This window comes from Emydura macquarii, unplaced genomic scaffold (genome assembly GCF_026122565.2).
Source record: "Emydura macquarii macquarii isolate MOO-44397 ecotype Brisbane River unplaced genomic scaffold, CSIRO-AGI_Emac_v2 contig_2636, whole genome shotgun sequence".
NCBI classification, from domain to species: Eukaryota; Metazoa; Chordata; order Testudines; family Chelidae; genus Emydura; species Emydura macquarii.
This window is the reverse complement of record NW_027132773.1, coordinates 22,510,588-22,531,103: the sequence shown is the minus strand read 5'-3', so window position 1 is coordinate 22,531,103 and position 20,516 is coordinate 22,510,588. Positions and strand designations below refer to the sequence as shown.

General features: G+C 41.6%; 1 pseudogene; it reads left to right on the top strand.

The window, feature by feature from the left end:
* The first annotated feature begins 983 nt into the window (after window positions 1-983).
* On the top strand, window positions 984-1,421 carry LOC137163682 (small ribosomal subunit protein uS19 pseudogene; annotated as a pseudogene).
* The last annotated feature ends 19,095 nt before the right edge of the window (window positions 1,422-20,516 follow it).

Genomic DNA, 20,516 nt, shown 5'->3' with positions numbered 1-20,516 from the left:
CTACATTAAAACCAACAGATTCTTCCAAGTATGAACTCAGGTTTCCAGAGCTGAAAATTTAGTCCACTAAGCAACTACCTCATCCTGTTTCTCTTTACGATCTTCCTTATTGCGTAATACAATGCAGAGAGGACATGGCAATAGAACTCATGGCTAAAATGCAAAGTCCTCAGTGCCAGAATCTGTCAGAACTGTTAATGAACTACCTATACAGCCAATGAACCAATGGCACAAAGAAACAGGCAAGTCAAAAAAGTGTGTCCAAAATTAGGAAGGACACATTTTAAAAAAATAGCTCTGCAAAATGCAACAGAAAGTCATTGTGATGCATGCACAATATATACCAAAAGAAAATCACACCCAGAGAATACTTCCTAGTACATGGGATTGAAGAAGGGAGCACAGGGGGAATAAGAGAACCAGCCATAGGGACAACAATTCTATAGTTCTTACTCATGAGAAAACAACTGTTTCAAAACTTTTTTTTCTCCCATGAATTCCCTCACTGCTAACGAATAAAGGAGTGAGGCTCTGCCTTGGCTTGTAGAAATAAAAGAATGTTACATTTCTACTTCAGAGTATGTCCTAATTAACAGTGACCACCTCAAAATGTTTTCCCCTACTAATGGAGCTAAGTGAAGGAAGAATACCAAAGATGGTATAGTACAGTATTTGACAAGCATGAATACAGAGACCAGTCACCCTCTACTGCATCCTCCCATGCATCTTGTGTAACAAAACCTACAACTATTCAACCACTACACTCAGTTTAATACTACAGCAGGTCAAATTATTAATTGCAAATCAGTTATCTGATTATTCTAACCCTTTTCATCCTCTCTGTAACTCATTTGTGAAGTGGCTTTAACCTTGGTTACTGGGATGGTGCTGAGCAATTTCTCCTTACCCACATTTGCAGCTACCCTGTGGGCAGTACCCTTGCTGAAACTCCCTGGCAGCCTTTCCAAAGAGATGCAGCCAAGATGGCGGAAGCTGAACAGAAGAAGAAATGTACCTTTAGGAAATTCACCTACAGAGGTGTTGACCTGGATCAGCTCCTCGATATGTTCTACGACCAGCTGATGCAGCTGTACAGTGCTCACTAGAGCAGGCGTCTGAACTGTGGCCTGCGTCATAAGCAGCATTCCCTCCTGAAGCACCTTCACAAGGCCAAGAAGAAGGCCCCTCCCATGGAAAAGCCAGAGGTAGTCAAAACACACCTGCATGACATCATCATCCTCCCTGAGATGGTGGGCAGTATGGTTGGCATGTACAATGGCAAGACCTTCAACCAGGTGAAAATCAAGCCCGAGATGACTGGCCACTACCTGGGCGAGTTTTCCATCACTTACAAGCCAGTGAAACATGGCAGACCTGGTGTTGGTGCCACCCACACATCTAGGTTCATTCCCCTGAAGTAAACGATGCTTTTGGGAAATGTTTTCTATATGTAAATTTAAAAAAATGCTCCTGGGAGGAAAAAAAAAGCAACAAATAATTTGTGTAGCATGCAGTAGGCTTTGCTGGCCTGTGCTTAGGTCTCCTCAGCAATTTTCAAAAGGACAGTCAGTCAGAGCAATCCAATGCTGGGAATAGGGTATAATTAGGGTGTCAGCCAGGCCACGCTGGAGGAGCATGTTTCCAAAACAAACCTGGTGTGTTGCTCAGCCTTAGGATATGGATTTACCCTAAATCACGCTCTAAGAGGCCAGACTGCTCTTTCTGGAGAATCAAGTCAGAGCTCTTCTCTGCAAAGAGATGTAAACAAAAGGGGAATCATTACCTCCCTGCAGAGCAGCCTCATTTCCGACTCCTACTCTCGCCCCATCTGTGTCATGGAGACACCTTGTCTGGAATTGTTTGTGGTCACAAAAAGGTGAATTTACAAGCTCACAGCTTTGTAGGCAGCTATGGTTTTTCCTAGCAGTGACACAGAGAAAAATTCTGTTTGACTATTTCCTCCCTGCACCCCCTCAAAAACAGCAATGGGGGAGGGCAGGAGAGACATTATTTCATCCCTTCAAAAGGCATTTGCAGAGCAGTGATTTGCATATAAAGCTGGCCTCTGCACCCCGCCCAGGAAGGAGGTACTTAGACTTTCAACCTCAGACATGTCAAGTCTCACTCATGAGACTCACTCATTAGCATGCTATCTTTTTCTTACTCTCTCACACATTCCTAAGCTTTTCTCACTCATTTTGAGTAAATATATAAACATTGAAAATATTGTTACTCAAGCGCTAAAAGAGATGACAAATAGTGTTTATAGGTTTGGTCACAAAACACGTTGTACAGAAGTTGGAAGAGCAAAGGGATATTAGCCCTCTTGCAAAATGAAAGATCTGTTGTGCAGCTAGAGCATTCTATACTAATGTAGCCAAGTATGCATCTTTGAATGATGTAATGTGAGAGATGGCAGCATTTGTGAACTTTGATATTAGGGAAAACTGCACTTTTGAACAGGTTGAGCACTTTGTTGACACATGCCAACACGTGTTCAGTCTCTCTCCACCTCAGATAGACAAGCTACAAGAGGAGTGGGTTGATTACCAGTTGATGAGAAATCAGATGTCTGGGATGAGGCAGCACTACAAATTGGCACAAATAACACCACTGTGCAATACAGGATGGGCATAGTTTTAGCAATGTCAAAAGCCCAAGTGGTATTCTCAAGTTCTGCTAAACAACCAGTGGGGCCACTGGATGATCGAGATGTTAAAGGAACACTCAAGGAAGATACGGTTATTGTGGAGAAACTAAATGTATTCTTTGCATCAGTCTTCACAGTTGAGGATGTGAGGAAGATTCCCAAACCGGAGCCATTCTTTTTATGTGACAAATCTGAGGAACTGTCCCTGATTGAGGAGGCATTAGAGGAAGTTTTGGAACAAATTGATAAATTAAACAGTAGTAAGTTACCAGGACCAGATGATATCCACCCAAGAGTTCTGGGAACTCAAATGTGAAATTGCAGAACTACTGACCGTGGTATGTAACCTATCATTTAAATCAGACTTTGCACCAGATGACTGGAGGATAGCTAATGTGATGCCAGTTTTTAAAATAGGCTCTAGAGGCCATCCCGGCAATTACAAGCCAGTAAGCCTAACTTCAGTACCAAGTAAATTGGTTGAAACTGCAGTAAAGAATAGAATTATCAGACACATAGATGACACGATTTGGGAAAAAGTGAACATGTTTTTTGTAAAGGAAAATCATGCCTCACCCATTTACTAGAATTATTTGAAAGGGTCAACAAGCATGTGGACAAAGGTGATTCAGTAGATATAGTGTACTTAGATTTTCAGAAAGCCTTTGACAAAGTATGACACCCTGTGTCTGAAAACAACACCCCAAAACCCCCATATTCATCAATGTCATATAATTCTAATATGTTCTGTACAAAGTATGCATTGTTTGGTATTATTTTAAAAGTCTTGATCTGCTAAACATTAATCTTGTTGGATTGTATGTGCTACCACAGTGTGTGAATTATAAAATATTGTTGTAAATGCTACTAGAACATGTTACAAGGTGGGAAACTCACACAAACAGCCTTTCATGCACAACAATGGAATGGCCAGACAGCGCTAATGCTATCTCTCACCCATTCAAGAATAGATTCCACTAACAGGAATTTTTTACAGTTAAGACTTCACTGTAGGAAGCATGTTGACAATGGGGTTGCTTGACCAATGGGAAGCAGCCACCACATCATATGCATGGACTGTTCTAGCAAGCTGAACCACTATAAAAGGAGGAGCGTGACATCATAACTTGGCTCCACTCCCATTCAACTGAACACCTGAAAGGTCATCTGGAAGACAAAAAGACTTTGAAAGGGAGGAGGGGAGTCCCAGGCAGGAAAGGTTGCTCAGTGTGCGTTTAAGAAACTGCTTGTACCTACTAACAAGGGTGAGACATTGCTAATTCAAATATTGGTAGTGTATAGAACTTAGACTGAGATCTTGTTTATTTCATTTGTTAACTACTTTTGATCCCTTTACATTTAAAATCACTTATAATCTATTTTTCTGTAGTTAATAAACTTGTTTAATTTTTTTTTTTTTTTTTTTGTCTATACATTTTTATTACAAAACAACTGACACGAGCAGGTGATGTTAGCAATTCACAACATTTTAACGTTAACACCATGGTGTGAAATGCACCTTAGATGAATGATACAACATAAATATATCTTTTGGAAAAACACAGGGCCAATATTATGCAATAATTTAGTGAAGTTCAAGAGCTTTTTCTCACACCTCAGACGTGCTCACCAAAGAGAATGACTCCAATGTTGCCAAACACTAAGAAGCAAAGCTCAATTAACTCTTTGGTTAGGTTATCTCAACCAATGTGGTCTTAAATTGGAGTGTTTAGAAACCTTAGCTCAGTAACAAAAGATGTTACGTCTTCCCCACAATGAGAGGGGAGCAGACTTTTGAATATAATTTGAGGAATACACTCCTTTTGGTTGGTGCAGTTCTCACAAAATGTGTGTGTATGTGGCGGGGGTGGTAATTGGCTGCTGCCTCTCTATTGTTGGTTTGTAAGTGGCTAGGCAAGACACTCATATAACTCAGTTGGGTCTGTCTCTGCCTGTAGATGGCTGTGGCTGTGTAGCTTGCCGATACCATCACAGACTGAGAGGTAACCCAGTTTAACATTCATGTGATCTAGCTGTGTCCTGCATCCCATTGGGCTAGGTGATAACAGCACCTGGAGGGGCTTGATACTTGTCACTAGTAGTAGTAAGGCATTGTGAGGGACAGCCCAGGCTGGAGAGTGAAAGGGGCACAGCGTTCCCACAGGTTTCAGGTTGCAACCGGGGGACTCCATCGCACAAGGTCCCTCACCAAAGACTCTTAATCAAAGTAAGCTGAACTGGGATAAGAGGGAAGATCCTCTCCTGAATCAGTAACTAGTTAAAAGGTAGGAAACAGAAGGTAAGAATAAATGGTCCATTTTCAGAATGGAGAGAGGCAAATAGTGGTGTCCCCCAGGGGGTCTGTACTGGGACCAGTACTGTTCAACATAGTCATAAATGATCTGAAAAAGGGGTATACTGTGAGGTGGCAAAATTTGAGGTGATACAAAACTATTCAAGATAGTTAAGTCCAAAGCAGACTGCGAAGAATTACAACGGGATCTCACAAAACTGGGTGACTGGGCAACAAAATAGAAGATGAAATTCAGTGTTGATAAATGCAAAGTAATGCACATTGGAAAACATAATCCCAACTATACATATACAATAATGGGGTCTAAAAAGATCCTGGAGTCAATATGGATAGTTCTCTGAAAACATCCACTCAAGGTGCAGGAGCAGTCAAAAAAACTAACAGGATGTTGCGAATCATTAGGAAAAGGATAGATGATCAGACAGAAAATATCATATTCCCTCTTTACAAATCCATGGTACTCCCACATCTTGAATACTGCATGCAGATCTGGTCGCCCCATCTCAAAAATGATATAACAGAATTGGAAAGGGTATGGGAAGGGGCAACAAAAATGATGGAACTCCTTGCCTGAAGATGTTGTGAATGCCAAGACTATAATGGAGTTCACTAGATAAGTTCATGGAGGATAGATCCAGCAATTAGCTAGATGAGCAGGGATTGCTGTTTGCCAGAAAATGGGAATGGCTGATGGAATGGATCACGTGATGATTACCTGTTCTGTTCATTTCCTCTGAAGCACCTGGCATTGGCCACTGTTGAAAGACAGGATACTGGGCTAGATGGACCATTGGTCTGACCCAGTATGGCCATTCTTATGTTCTTATGATCCCATTACTACCCAGCGTTGCCAGGCTTGTCTTGGTTTTACCCCCATTCAAATGCAGAAAAAGAGAGAGTGTTCAGTCTTGGTCGAAAGAATAAGATACCATTCAGACCAAACCTTGAACTACATGGGACACTGTCCTCTATTATCCAAGTGAAGAAGGCAAATCCTGAGCCATGTTTCAGGTTTGAGCCATCAAAAGAAGTTATAAAAACAGCAAAGGGGACCACATGGCAATATAACAAAGCACATGAATAAAATGTGAAACCAAATTAGATATTAAAAGAAATGTGGAACCTGAATCCTTTATCTATGGTTTGTTAGCTTCAAATTAATTCCGTTCAATGTAATTGCTTTATTTTTACATTCATTTAATGTATTGTTTGGTTGTGTTTTATTTTAATTATTTAATTTTAATTAATTTATTTTGCATTTATTTATTTTTTAATCTGATTATTTTATTTTAGTTTGCTGCACATGTAACATAAACAATAATATACAAACCAAATAATATTTGTACTGTAAAGTGTTTTTCAAATGGATGATCACTATGACAAGGTGATATGCAAAATAAACATATTATTCTATTGATAAAACAGTTTTCTTTTTAGTTAGGTTTATATTTGAATGTTTCCCTTGTTCTGTCCATTGGACTGTGTCTAAATCAGGGGTTATTAACTCTGGTCCTCAGGGATGTCCAACCATCCACGTTTTTGTTCCAATCAGCAAATAATTGCTTTTAATATCCACTAGTTTGTATAGCATATAGAATTCTCACATGCCCTAGACTTTAGTAAGAATTAGGACATTTAAGTGTTTCATATGCAATATTAAGCAGTGTACATTTTAAAGCAAACTATTAAGTGCTGGTTGGATTAAAAACCTGGACTATTGGATGTTGCCAAGGACAAAGATGAGTCCCTATTTTAAGCAATGACCTAACACACCACCTTAAATCTTACTCTTTGGGGCTGTAAATCTCACTCTTAAGGACAGCCAACCTTTGGCATCTCTGCAACCCATAGTAAACTGGTTAAATGGATTTGCTTAGCAACACTACAGGAAAGGGGAGGGAGAGGGGAAGGAGGCTAACTGTCCTCTGACTTCTGTTACAATGGCAAAAATCAAAGGGATCACACTCAGCCCTCTGCCTGTCACACATCTTCTACCCTCCAAATAGAATTCCATCCGGATAAACTATGTCCCTTTCAAACCGATGATGCCCTGTTTATACAGCTTAGGGATTTGTTACAATTAAAATTCCCTTTACAAATCTCAGTCACTTTGATTCCTAAGGGTCTGATACTGCACATGGAAGGCAAAAGGGAGTTTTCCTGGAGTAGTTGTGTAGGATCAGGCCCAATATTTGTTCAAAACGGATTCCTGATTTATATCTGAATGCTTCTGGACACAGTTCTACTAAAATCAATGCAGCACTTTGCATTTCAGCAACTTTATTATTATCTTGTTTCAATATTACTTCAGGCTGCATAGAAGAGTCAGATTTAATGGGTCCTGACCTTGAGAGATTTTTTTTTAAAGCAGGAAATAACTTTTATAAAAACCTAAGAATCAACAGATAAAACACTGATTACTTCGTCTTCTTCTTGCAATTAAAACACCCAACGTGTGCATTGACCTTTATTTGTGGTTTATTATTCTGTGAACAGAATTTTATGTTATGCTTAAATCTAAATTAGTTCACAGCACATCCTCTTCATATTTTCAGGCATTAATGCATGATTAAGATTAACTCTAGTTCTTTATGAGAAAAGCTATTTATCTTTCACAGTAGCTCTGCATTGCAGCAAATAAACACTGCAAGAGCAGCTTGACAATCTGCATCCCACAATGGTAACTCTGTAAAACATACATAATTTGTTACTGTTTGGTTCAACTAGTCTCATTGTAGGAAAGAGACAGATAGGACTGGGGTAATTATGGAATGGTCAAATATGAAAAATTGTCCAAGACAGAGAAATATACGGCTCAAATCATCCTTCCAGGATGACCCACAAGGAAGGAAATTACTATACAGATCTCTCCTGTTCCTCTTTCCTTTTTTCCCTATCTGAAGATGGGCTGGGACAGGACAGGGAGTGAAAGACCAGGGAGTAATGTGCATCTTTCTTCTTCTTCCTGGAAAAGCCAGTAGACTATAAATTGAGCCTTGATTAACTGCTCCATTCTATCCTAAGTGTTGGAAAAAGTGTGGAGGTAGGAAACAGCAGCAGCTAGGAGAGAGCGGTTCAGTTAGACCTACACTACCAGACGGTATGAGGGGGTAGAGACACTACAGAAACAGCAGGTCCCATAAGCAGGGAAGATCCAACTTGGAAGTCAGATTGGCTCCATGCAAAGAAGCATGGCCAGTGATTGTGGGAAGGAGTGCAGGGACGGAGAGACCACAGGCCCAGTGGAGAAGGATGTGAGGCAATCTGCTTTTTGGGGGTTGGTGTTTAGTGGGGATGTGAAATGGGGCTCCAGTTGAAGGGAAGTTAACGGAGTCTAGAAAACAAGTATACTTCCCTTGTGTTCTAAGGATTACTGTTGTGGGTTTTGCTTGGTTTGCTAACTTTAATGCATAATGGTCTCTGGGAGCTACATAAACATCGAAGGAAAGCTGAGGCATTTATGGAAAATGAATGTCAAGTCAAAGTCCAAATGTTTAGTTTCCAAGCTGGAGACATAGATCACATAGCAATATTATTTCATAATGAATGTCACTGTCTCTGTTGTGCCCAATGACTGATAAAGACTGAATTATCTTATCTAATGGTTGGTTTATGCATTCGTGACATTTGTTCACTGTACCATTATTGATCTGCTACAGTCTCATTAGCTTAGAGAATTGACTTATTGTGCATGTCAATCAGTAACCAGCACACACACAAATACACTCTGTATGTTTATGAATAAGTCAATTTCTAACAGGCTACAGTTTTGGTCATTTAAAGGCGAGCTATCCAGTATACTTATTAGCTGCCATGAATTCCATTCAGGAGCCTCCTCCCATAGTCCTTGGGTGAAATCCTAGCCTCATTTAAGTCAATGGCAAAACTCCCATTGGCGTCAATGGAGTCAGGATTTCACCCATAACGTAGCAAAACTCTCCTTCAGACAATGGGAATTCTGTTACATTAAGATGATGGGATCAGATCCTTGATTCTGTCTCTGCTAGCGGTAGATAAAAGACAATGCTGTATTCCAATGATTATAAAGGAAATTCTCTATTGAGCCTTTTGTAAACAGACGTACCCTGTGTTCATCCCTCACGAAATAACAAAGTCTGTGCTGACAGACATCGCCACACAGAAGCTCTCTAAGCTGGCCAGCTGGCATGGACTGCTGCCTACATTACAGGTATGCTAGTTAATATATGAGTTTGACAGGAAACTATATCGAGGCAAAGAATGTGTAATGTGTAAGTCTGCAAAGAGACAGCCTGAAACAATAACAAGGAAGTTTGATATACTCCTTCCGTGGCCAGGACAGAAGGGGAGAAAATCTGGGGAAAGGAATAATTATACCAGAGAATTATTTGGCTTAATATATTTTTCTTTCAAACCCATACTGTTGACATTGGTGGAGTTATACCAGAGATGACTTCAAGTCCACTGAATCCTATTCAGGTTACAATATAATTTGTCAATGTATAAACATTCACTAATTCTAATCCTAATCCTACCTAAAACTGATTTAACTGCAGATTTTTAAAAAATCTGATGAATATTCTTTTATTCGTGTGTGTGTCACGAGAAAATGCATGAGAGGAAAAATTCAGGACACAATTTAAAACATAACACGGCTTAACATTTTTCTGTTTAAATAAGCAACTCATCAACAGTTCAATCATGCTGTAACTATCTATTTCATAGTTCCAGAGGGGTAGCTGTGTTAGTCTGTATTCAGCAAAAACAACAAGAGATCTGTGGCACTTTAAAGACTAACAAATTTAATATTTGCAGACATAAGCTTTCGAGAGACTTCAGCTCTCTTCTTCAGATGCATTTCATAGACTGTTAGCACCTCAGGGTTTGACCATATCTTCCTGTATGTTTCTACAGCACTGATTAGAATAGGTCCTCCCAGACTGGGATCTCTGTGTGCTTACATGAAACAGCTAATAATAATATAGCCCCTGTGCCAAGAGGTAGCAGATGTCCAGGGCCTAGCAGGTCAGCTTCCCAGTGGAGAAGAAATCAATGATGTGGAATCTAGGTATATTGTAACTTTCCTATTTACATATACATAGACAAAAGTTCATAAAAGCAGCCAATAAAGTGTTGCTCGTGCTGAGAGTGCAAGGGAGCATGCACAAAGGAAATGATGACTACTAGGCCACCCTCCAACTTGCATGAAAACCCATGAAAATCTCAGTCACGGTCTGGCCCATAGTGAATTCTAAAAGACCCAATCCCGACCCCATTGACTTCAATGGGAAAAGTTCTGTGACTTCAGTCAGAGCACATTTAGACCCCAGGTGTGTTATATTGATGGCGTTGTCGACCAAATATATGTTCTAGAATCCACAATTAATACATTTCAGTCCTGTATCTGAATCTTTCCCACATGGCTAGACATCACTTTACGGCACAAACAAGGCTCTGCCATCCCTGTCTCTCATGCTGTTGGCTGAAATGGCTACCAAGTTGTGTTTCTGTAACTTAATGTTTTAACCAGGATAGCTTGTTGGCCTATCACTCAACCCTCAACATGGAGGGCCAGCTTTTCATCTGGTTCCTTCTCTTTGAGCTGTCTGGGTAGGGTGGCCCTAACGTGAATTAAAACTCCTGCTGGAATACCTTGGAGAGTCAGTGGAAAATACTGCGCAATGTGCAGTTCCAGTGAAGAATTTAAAAGCGAAAGAGTTTTGGTTTTTAAAACAAATCTGTTTCCCCACGGACTTACACTGTATTAATTACATTATTTTCACCAGAAGAAATTTTTTTACAGCAGGCAGCATGTAACATAACAGCTCTTACATAGTGCTGAGCTCTCTCCACTCCTGAGAAAGTCAGTAGGCGTTCAGGTTGCTTGGTCCTTTACACGATCCAGCTGTGTGTTGGTATGACTGTTGCAGTGTACATTTATTTAGCAGAATAGCAGGGCTTATTCAGTATCTGCTGCATTTCAGCCATACAGGCAGAGGCCAAGTAGCTTGGAATACGTTCAGAATTCCATTGTGTAACATTAGCAGAACCAAATATACATTTCTGCTACTCTAGCAGCAGAACATTGAGCAGAGCAGTTCTCTGTCAGAGAGTAATGTGCTTCCATATGCTGGGAGGAACAGGCAGGACAGGTGTCTTGGTGCTCTGCAGAGGGCAAAACGCAGTACATTGTGTGCTCTTAACATTCCTGCAGCTCATAGAAAAGTGGGCAGGGCAAGGCAGGAGAAGAATCATAGCAACATAGGACTGGAAGGGACCCCCTGGGTCATTGAGTCTAGTCCCCTGATATCACAGGCAACCCCATCCTATAATTCCATTCACATATTTATCAAGGACCTGCAGGAAGCAGTATGATCCCACCAAGTCTACAGCTGATTGACTGCAAAGGTCTCTGGAAAGTGAATTCTGCCTACAGCTCTAGCATGTTATAAAGAATATATTACAGAAGTGCAAAGTGGTGTTATTTTTAAATGGAAAACAGCACTCAAATCATTTGTTTTGGAAAAAAAATGAAGCCAAAGGAAATTACATGGATTTTGTGAACAGATAAGAAGTGAGGGAGCAGATTAAATTCTGGGTTTAGCCTTGATAGTGTCTCTTTGAAACAACAATTAATTCATTGCACTCTAGACGAAACATCTGGTCATTTACAAAGATCCTTGTGTTTATGATGAATAATTATTTTGCAGTGTTGCCTCATTTTTTATTAATTTTATGACTTTCTTCATAGGCAGATTCTGTATTCCCTATAGCTTTTATTAATCATGTGACACTTCTTAAATCTATTTTACTTAAACCAACAAATTTTCCCTTTCAAGTGCTAGACGCTCTTTAGCGCAGTATGACGCAGTCTAAAATTATGTGAGGGGAAGGGCAGTTATACTGTCTCTTTATGTAGCATATAGCTCTTGTTTCCATTAATTGGAATTGCACATGCAGTGAGAGTATGATCCTGCAACGTGCTGAGCAACTCCTGGAGGTGCGCAGCATGCTCCGTTCCCTTGTGTGTTGAGGGAGCTAGGTACTGGCAAGAGCTGCTTAGCACCTTACAGAATTGACCTCATGTAAAGGACAAGATAACCTAGCTGTTTAATAGCATTTGATGCTTCAGTTATAAATTCTCTGCCATTAATGTGAAATCCACTTACATCTATTTATCTAATCTTTCCATTTTCACTCTTGATTACCCCAGCTGCAAAGACAACTGTGATCATTGTCAGTGTTCTTATAGGGAAGAAAGCGTGCTTATTGGAGCACTCATTACTTTTTGTTTGAAAGCAAGCATATAGTAGATGGAATGGCAAACTAAGAGAAATGGGAAAGAAATCTTCAGACATTAACAACTATTTTAGTGTTCAAAAGTTTTATGGCTGAATAGAAAAGACAGTTACTCACCTCGTGCAGTAACCGAGGTTTTTCAAGATGTGTGTCCCTGTGGGTGCTCCACTTCAGGTGTCGGTGTGTCACAGTGCCATCGATTGGAGATTTGTGCAGCAGTGTCTGTATGGGCCGTGCATGCGCGGATGGTGTCTCGTGGCACTGTTGGCATCCTAACTGCCAATCGCGCGGCCCGTCCCCCTCAGTTCCTTCTCTACCATGGAGAGTTATAGATACTCTGAAGTAGAGAGGAGAAGAGGGGAGTAGTGGAGCACCCACAGGGGGACACATCTCGAAGAACCTCGGTTACTGCACGAGGTGAGTAACTTTCTCTTCTTCTTTGAGTGTTGTCCTCATGGGTGCTCCACTTCAGGTGACTGTAGAGCAGTGTCTCATGATTGGCGGAGGGACTTAGGAGCATGCTCGGTAACCAATTATAGTACTGTGGATCCTAACTGAGTGTCCCTATCAGTGATATTTGTGATAGTGTAATATTTTACGAAGGTGTGCTCGGAAGCCCATGTTGCTGGCCTGCATATTTCGGATATAGGGATGTTGTTGAGAAAGGCAACAGAGGTACCCATTGCTCTGGTAGAGCGAGTTTTAATACCTGGTGGAGGTTTCAATCTTAACTGTTCGTAACACAGATAAATACAACCTGATATCCAACTAGGTAGTCTTTGAGAGGATATTGTTGCCTTTTGAGTGTTCTGTTGTAGAAAGGAATAGTCTTGTTGATTTACGGAAGTGTTTGGTACGGAAGTGTCTGTTTAGGTAGAATAATAGTGCTCTGCACACATCCAGTGTTTGCCACATAGCCTCTTATTGATTTTTGCGTGGCTTGGGGTAAAATGTTGGCAGATATATGGCTTGGTTAATATGGAAAGATGATGATACCTTTGGTAAAAATTTTGAATGTGGCCTCATAGTTACACTGTTCTTGTGGAAGATAGTATGGGGGGGCACCATAAGTGCCCCTAACTTGCCTACTCTTCTTGCAGATGTAATTGCGACTAGGAACGCCACTTTCGTTGATAGATGGAGAAGCGAACAGGTGGCGAGAGGCTCAAAAGGGGTGTGTGTGAGCCTCCTTAATACCATGGTTAGATCCCAGGCAGGTGTAGGCTCGCGTATTTCTGGGTACAAATTTTGGAGTCCAGTCAAGAATCATCTCATGATTGGGTGTGTAAAAATAGGTGAGTCCTGCTCGTTTTGATGAAATGAGCTAATGGCCGCTAGGTGAACCTTGATAGAACGTAGCAATAGTCTCATTATCTTCAATTCTAGTAGATAGTCCAGAATCAGTGGTAGGGGTGCTGCAATTGCTGTTTTGTTTTTAGAGTGACACCGTATTGTAAATCTTTTCCATTTTTGTAAGTATGTCTTGTGAGTGGATGGTTTCCTGCTGTTAAGTAGTACATTCTGGACTTGGGTTGAGCAGTTTCTCTCTATTGGATGGAACCAAGGAGCCTCCAGACTGTCAGATGGCGCATGTCCAGATTGGGGTGAGTAGTCCAACCGTCGTCCTGTGATAAGACATATGTCTCCATCAGAAGTCTCATCGGGGTGCGGACGGACAATTTTTTTAGGTATGGGTACCACAGTTGTCTGGGCCATGCCGGAGGTATGAGAATGATCAAGGAGCAGTCCTGTCATATCTTGTTTATTACCCATGGTAACAAAGGGATCGGTGGGAATGCGTATACTAGTGCATCTTTCCACTCGATTAAGAAGGCGTCTCCTAGAGATTGTTAGCTGTGACATGACCTGGAGCAGAATTGATTGCACTTGTGATTCTTTCTTGTCGTGAATAGATCTATTGATGGTGTGCCCCATCGTTGAAAAATGTCGCATAGGACTGTGTCACAGATCTCCCATTCGTGCTCCAGTTCGAATTTCCTGCTCAGCATGTCTGCTGTTGTGTTCATGCGTCCTGGGAGGTATGAAGTGGATATGTCTATGTCTCAGTTTATGCACCAATTCCAAAGCTTTATGGCCTCAGTGCAAAGCGAGTGAGAGCGAGCGTCCCCTTGCCTGTTTATGTAAAACATGCATGCCACGTTGTCCATCATAATTTGGACTGATTTTTGTTTTATTTGTGGCAGGAAGTGGGCACATGATTTGCGTACTGCTCTTAGTTTGACAAAGTTGATGTGTAATTGTGCCTCTGACTGAGTCCATTGACCCTGGACATTGAGGCCTTGCATATGTGCACCCCATCCTATCAATGAGGCATCTGTAGTAATTATGACTGATGGTATCCGCTTTTGAAATGGTATGCCTCTGCATAAGTTGCCTGGGTTCATCCACCAATCCAGGGAGTCCTTGATTTTTGGAGGAACTATTAGTTTTTTGTTCATTCTGTGCCCTGCTCGGAGTGAAGACTCGTAGTCAACCTTGGAGACCTCTCATGTGCAGTCTGGTGTGTTGAAGCACAAAGGTGGTGGCTTCCATGTGGCTCAAGAGTTGAAGGCCCGTGCGAGTTGTGATATGTTTTTTATCTCCTCGATAAGATTCACTATTGTGTGTAATCTTTAAGTTGGGAAAATTGCTTTTGCTGTGATTGAATTGAGTTGTGCTATAAATTCTAGGGTTTGCGTCGGTACTGTAACTGATTTTGGAAGTTTATTTGAAGGCCTAGTTCTTTGAGGATATGTATGGTTGTCTGTGTATTGTATTCTGCTTCTGTGTACGTTGGGCTTCAGAGAAGGCAATCATCCAGGTAAGGAAAGATTATGATGCATAAGCGTTGTAGATGGGCTGCGACCACCGAAAATACTTTAGAAAAGATTCATGATGCAGTGGATAGGCCAAAGGGTAACACCATATACTGGTAATGTTCCGTACTGGCTGTAAAACAAAGGAATTGTCCATAAGACGGGTGTATGGTAATGTGAAAGTAAGTGTCCTTTAGGTCGAGGACTGAGAACCAATTTCTTCATTCTAATGTAGGGATGATTATAGCTAGGGTGACCATTTTGGACATTTGAACACGAATGTACCTGTTGAGCAATCTGAGGTCTAGAATTGGTCTCCACCCCCATTTTTCTTTTGTGTGAGGAAATATTGGGAATAGAATCCCCTGCCTCTATATTGAAGCGGAACCCTCTCTATTGTTCCCAGCTGTAGTAAATGCAGGACTTCATCCTGTAGCCGTTGCTCATGGGAGGGGTACCTGAAGAGGGGCGGGGAGGGTGGGTGAGTAAGTGGAGACGATGTGAAGGGGTTGGAGTAGTCCTTGTGGCTGATTTCTAGTGCCCATCTGTCCATAATGATTGCTGCCCACCTGGTGTAAAAGGGGTGTAACTGATATCCAAAAGTGGTCGGTGTTCTTTCCTGCAAGATGTGTCTCAGACCCTCAACCAAACCTTCAAAACGATTATTTGGGCTGGATTGGTTGAAAAGAGGCGGAATGGTTAGATGTTTGCCTTCTCCTCTGTGGTCGCTGTTTTTGTCTGTAGATATCATAGGGCCTTGTTTGGTGATTGGAGAAGTCTCTTCATTGGTAGGGCTGGTATCTCCTATGTTTGAAGGATGGTGTATATGTTCCCAAGGTTCTGAGGGTCGTTCTGGAGTCCTTCATAGAGTGTAGTGTTTCACACATCTTTTTTAAAATAATTTGTCCTTATCAAAGGGTAAGTCTTCGACTTTTGTTTGCAGGTCTCATAGACTCATAGACTCTAAGGTCAGAAGGTGTGAGCCCTCCCCAGGAGCTGTGCAAACAAATCAGATGTAGACTCCTTGTTCTATTGTATAAGTGAGATAGAGGTAGAGAGAAATGTTTATGATAATGGTATAGTACTGTTTAGTGTGGCATAAGTGGACTCCATGTTGTTAGTTTCTTGAAGTGAGCTCTTTCCTGAAATTTGTACTATTGAACCTAAAAATATCTTGATAAATTCTCTTTGTATGTGAGTGAGGAATGTATGTGCAGGGCATAAAAAGACACCAACCTAAACTGCTCTAACAACAGAAAGGGGAGTGAAGACACCAACTGCCATCCTAACCCTGAAGGCCGAAGAATATCTATCAACGACCCTTAAGTGCAAATTAACGACCCTAAAGTACAGAAGGATCCACCCTGGGAACAAAAAAAGTATAGAAATAAGAGAATAGTCATGCTTTCGATTAGCTGGTGATTAACAACTATACTGAACCCAGAGGCAGCATGACACAGCAAGGCCCATAAACTTACATGAGCCAGCAAGTATAAAAGATGGGTCAAAACATGGAAACTTTGGGTCTCATTCTGCAATTGTCATCTTAGATTTGCATCTGACAGAGGCCTGGCTCCCTCCTCATGCCCAGCCTAGTTGGCCACTAGGCTGGCTTGAGCAACGCATAAAAGGACCGGTAATTATCACACCAGCTTGCAGAACTTTATGAATGTGTGTGTGAATGTGACTGCTTTTTTATATTCTTACATGTACAATAAATGTGGCATATTGCCATATCCCCCTGAATAAGATCCTGCTAGTCTTTTCTAAGTATAACAAAGGGACCAATATGATCATCTAGTCTGACCTCCCGCACAACGCAGGCCACAGAACCTCACCCATCCACTCCTGTAATAGATCCCTGACCTATGACTGAGTTATAAAAGTCCTCAGATCATGGTTTAAAGACTTTAAGGTACAGAGAATCCACCAGCAAGTGAGTCATGCCCCATGCTACAGAGGCAGGTGAAAAATGCCCAGAGCCTTTGCCAATCTGCCCTGGGGGAAAATGGGTTCCTTCCCAACCCCAAATATGGTGATCAGTTAAACCCTGAGCATGTGGGCAAGACTCACCAGCCAGACACCCAAGAAAGAATTCTCTGTAATAACTCAGAACCCATCCCATCTAACATCCCTTCACCATATCTACCACCAGTAGTCAAAGATCAGTCAATTGCCAAAGTAGGCTGTCCCATCATACCATCCCCTCAATAAATTTATCAAGCTCAGTTTTGAAGCCAGCTAGGTTTTTTGCACCCACTGCACTCCTTGGAAGGCTATTCCAGAACTCCATTCCTCTGATGGTTAGAATCCTGCATCTAATTTCAAGTCTAAACTTCCACATGGCCGGTTTATATCCATTAGTTCCTGTGTCCACATTGGCGTTGAACTTAAATAATCCCTCTCCCTCCCTGGTATTTATCCCTTTCATGTATTTATAGAGAGCAATCATATCTCCCCTCAACCTTCTTTTGGTTAGACTAAACAAGCCAAGCCTTTTGAATTTCCTCTCATAAGGCAGGTTTTCCATTCCTCGGATCGTCCTAGTAACCCTTCTCTGCACTGTTCCAGTTTGAGTTCATCTTTCTTAAACATGGGGGACCAGAACTGCACACAGTATTCCAGATGAGGTCTCACCAGCATCTTGTATAACGGAACTAACACCTCCCTATCTCTACTGGAAATACCTCGTCTGAGGCATCCAAGGACCACATTAGCTTTTTTTAGGCCACATCACATTTGAGGCTCATAGTCATCCTGTGATCAACCAATACGCCCAGGTTCTTCTCCTCCTCTGTCCTCCAACTGATGTGTCCCCAGTTTATAGCAGAAATTCTTGTTATTAGTCCCTAAATGCATAACCTTGCACTTTCCACTGTCTTTTGGGACGCCGGATGATTGGAGCCAGGAGGCGCAGCACATAGCAACAGCTGTGGCTGTTGTGCGAGCTGCCATATCAGCTACGTCTAGAGATGCCTGCAGAACTGTCCAAGCAATCAGTTGTCCTTCATCTACTAAAGATTTTAATGGTGCATGCTTTTCTTCATTAGCTCATTGATTTTCCCATAATTATCATGATTGTATTTGCCCAGTAAAGCATTATAGTTGGCCACTCTAAATTGCAAGGTTGCTAAGGAATATACCTTGTGTCCAAATAGGTACAAATGTTTGCTGTCTTTGTCACCTGGAGTGGATTTAGGCTGGGCTTGTTTGTTCTTGTGGTGCACTGCATCCACAACCAGAGAGTTGGGGGGAGGTATGTGAATAAAAACTCCATACCCTTTGATGGTACATAATATTTCCTGTCAGCCCTCTTGCAAGTTGGAGGAACTGATGCTGGTGTTTGCCAAATTGTATCAGCAGGTTGCATTATGGCATCATTAATTGGCAATTGGTTATTTTAGTATTGGCAGTAGTGTGTAGTATCTGGAGTAACTTATGTTGAGTCTCTTCGACTTCTTGTAAAGATATGTCTTGTGATAATGCTACCCATTTGAATAAATCTTGAAACTGTTTGAAGTCGTCTGCTGTGGTCAGAGGAGGAGGCATTACTCGTTTGTCAGGTAATGAGGATGAATTGTGGGCAGGGGAAGTCTCCTTCTGCATACCGTCATCTGATGTCTCAAGGACTTCGTCATGGATAGGTGACGGTGGAACAGGCTTGTCAGAGGTTATGGCCAATGTTGATGGCATGTGTTGCTGAAACTGCGGGATGTGCCTGGATCTTTTGAGGCGGAGATCCCTGTCCTGTTGAGTACGTGCCTTAAGCTTGGAATACTGCATACACTTAGCCGGGGTATGGCCCTCTCCTAGGCACCTTACACAGAAAGCATGCCCATCTGAAATCGGGATAGCTTCTCTGCTGGACTTGCGCTTCTTGAATCCTGGTGATCCCAGCCTTTTGAAATTTGTGGGAAGATGGTCCTCCCTCCCTAAGTATACTAACATGAAGGAATAATGATAATGCTTTTTTTTAAAGATATAAACAATATCTATCTTAATTAAAGATTACTATGACTAAATTTATGATCAAACTATGACTAAAGTTGCTAATTTTTCTGGTTTATCTTAAGGAGAAAGGAGTGCTGCGGAACTCTGTCTCAGGCCGGGGATGGTTGAGAAGGAATTGAAGGGGTCGGGCTGCATGAGCAGCAATCAAGGCGCCAACAGCACCGCGAGACACTATCCGCGCATGTGCGGCCCATACAGACACTGCTGCATAAATCTCTGATCGATGGCGCTGGGACACACCGACACCTGAAGTGGAGCACCCTCAGAGACAACACTCGAAGAAGGACTGGAGATATAGTTTCTCTTTCCATTAATGCTGATTTCCCTTACTGCTGTGATGGAAACTGTTGTTCCTCACTATCTAACATACTGTAAAATGTAGGTTAAATGAATTAATCCTTTATAGAAGTTGGGAAACATTTGAGATCCAATTTCATTACTGTAGTGAAAGCATCCTGCATTTGATTTAATAATTCACATTTTTACTTTGTATTGATCTCTCTCTGGTACATGGATGCCATTTAGTGTCAGATAAAGTGCATAATAAAGTAGCTTTTATGGGGAACAGCTATCATAGGTATCGTTGTGTATAGGTGGATTTGTATTTGTGTAAAGTGAGAAATGGGAACTTTAAGCAAATATTTTTTAAAATGGGTGCCTAAATTTAGGTTCCTAAATCCATACTTAGGCATATTATAAGCCAGTAGGAAAACTCACCAGCTCATGCACCAAAGAGTATGTTTCAGCCACAGGATTTTAGTTCCCTTTTTTCAACACTTTGGTTTGATTTCTTCAAAATAACACAAGTTTAACACATGATTATGTCCCTTCCCCCAACCTGGGATCTTCTGAAGGGTCCTATCTACTTCTTACAGGATTACCTCCCAGGCCATCTTCTGGGAGTCAGGGTGAGCCTTTCTGCTCCCTTCTCCTTAAAAGCCTGCTCTCTGCAGGATTACACTCTGTAAACCATGCATGTGAGTTACATATAAATTGGGTCCTTTCTCCTGACCCAGGGATTCATCCAAAAGTCTTTCCTTCCCCTGAACCTCAGCTGAGCTATTTGCTGGTTTTTATGAAGACCAGCGCTCAGATCCATAAAGGGATTTAGGCATCAGTGTGGCAATGCCTACTTTTAGGTGCATAGAAAAATCACTGGAATCCACAAAGCCTGAGTTGGGTGCCCAGGATCCCTAGATAATGAATGGGCAGAGATAGGTGATAAGAATGGGATCCACAAAAGCCAACAGGCTGAGCAAGGAACTGCCTAAACGAGCCTGTAGTAGATGCCAACGAGAAAGGTGTGTCCTAGCCCTCCCTTCAGGACTTAGATGCCTAAATCCAGACTGGAGGGAGATGCCTATCTCTGCTTGTGATCCACAGCCAACAATTGTCTCCTGGAGTCAGGTACATGAGCCATTTGGTTTCTTCAAGAAATGCTGCTGAA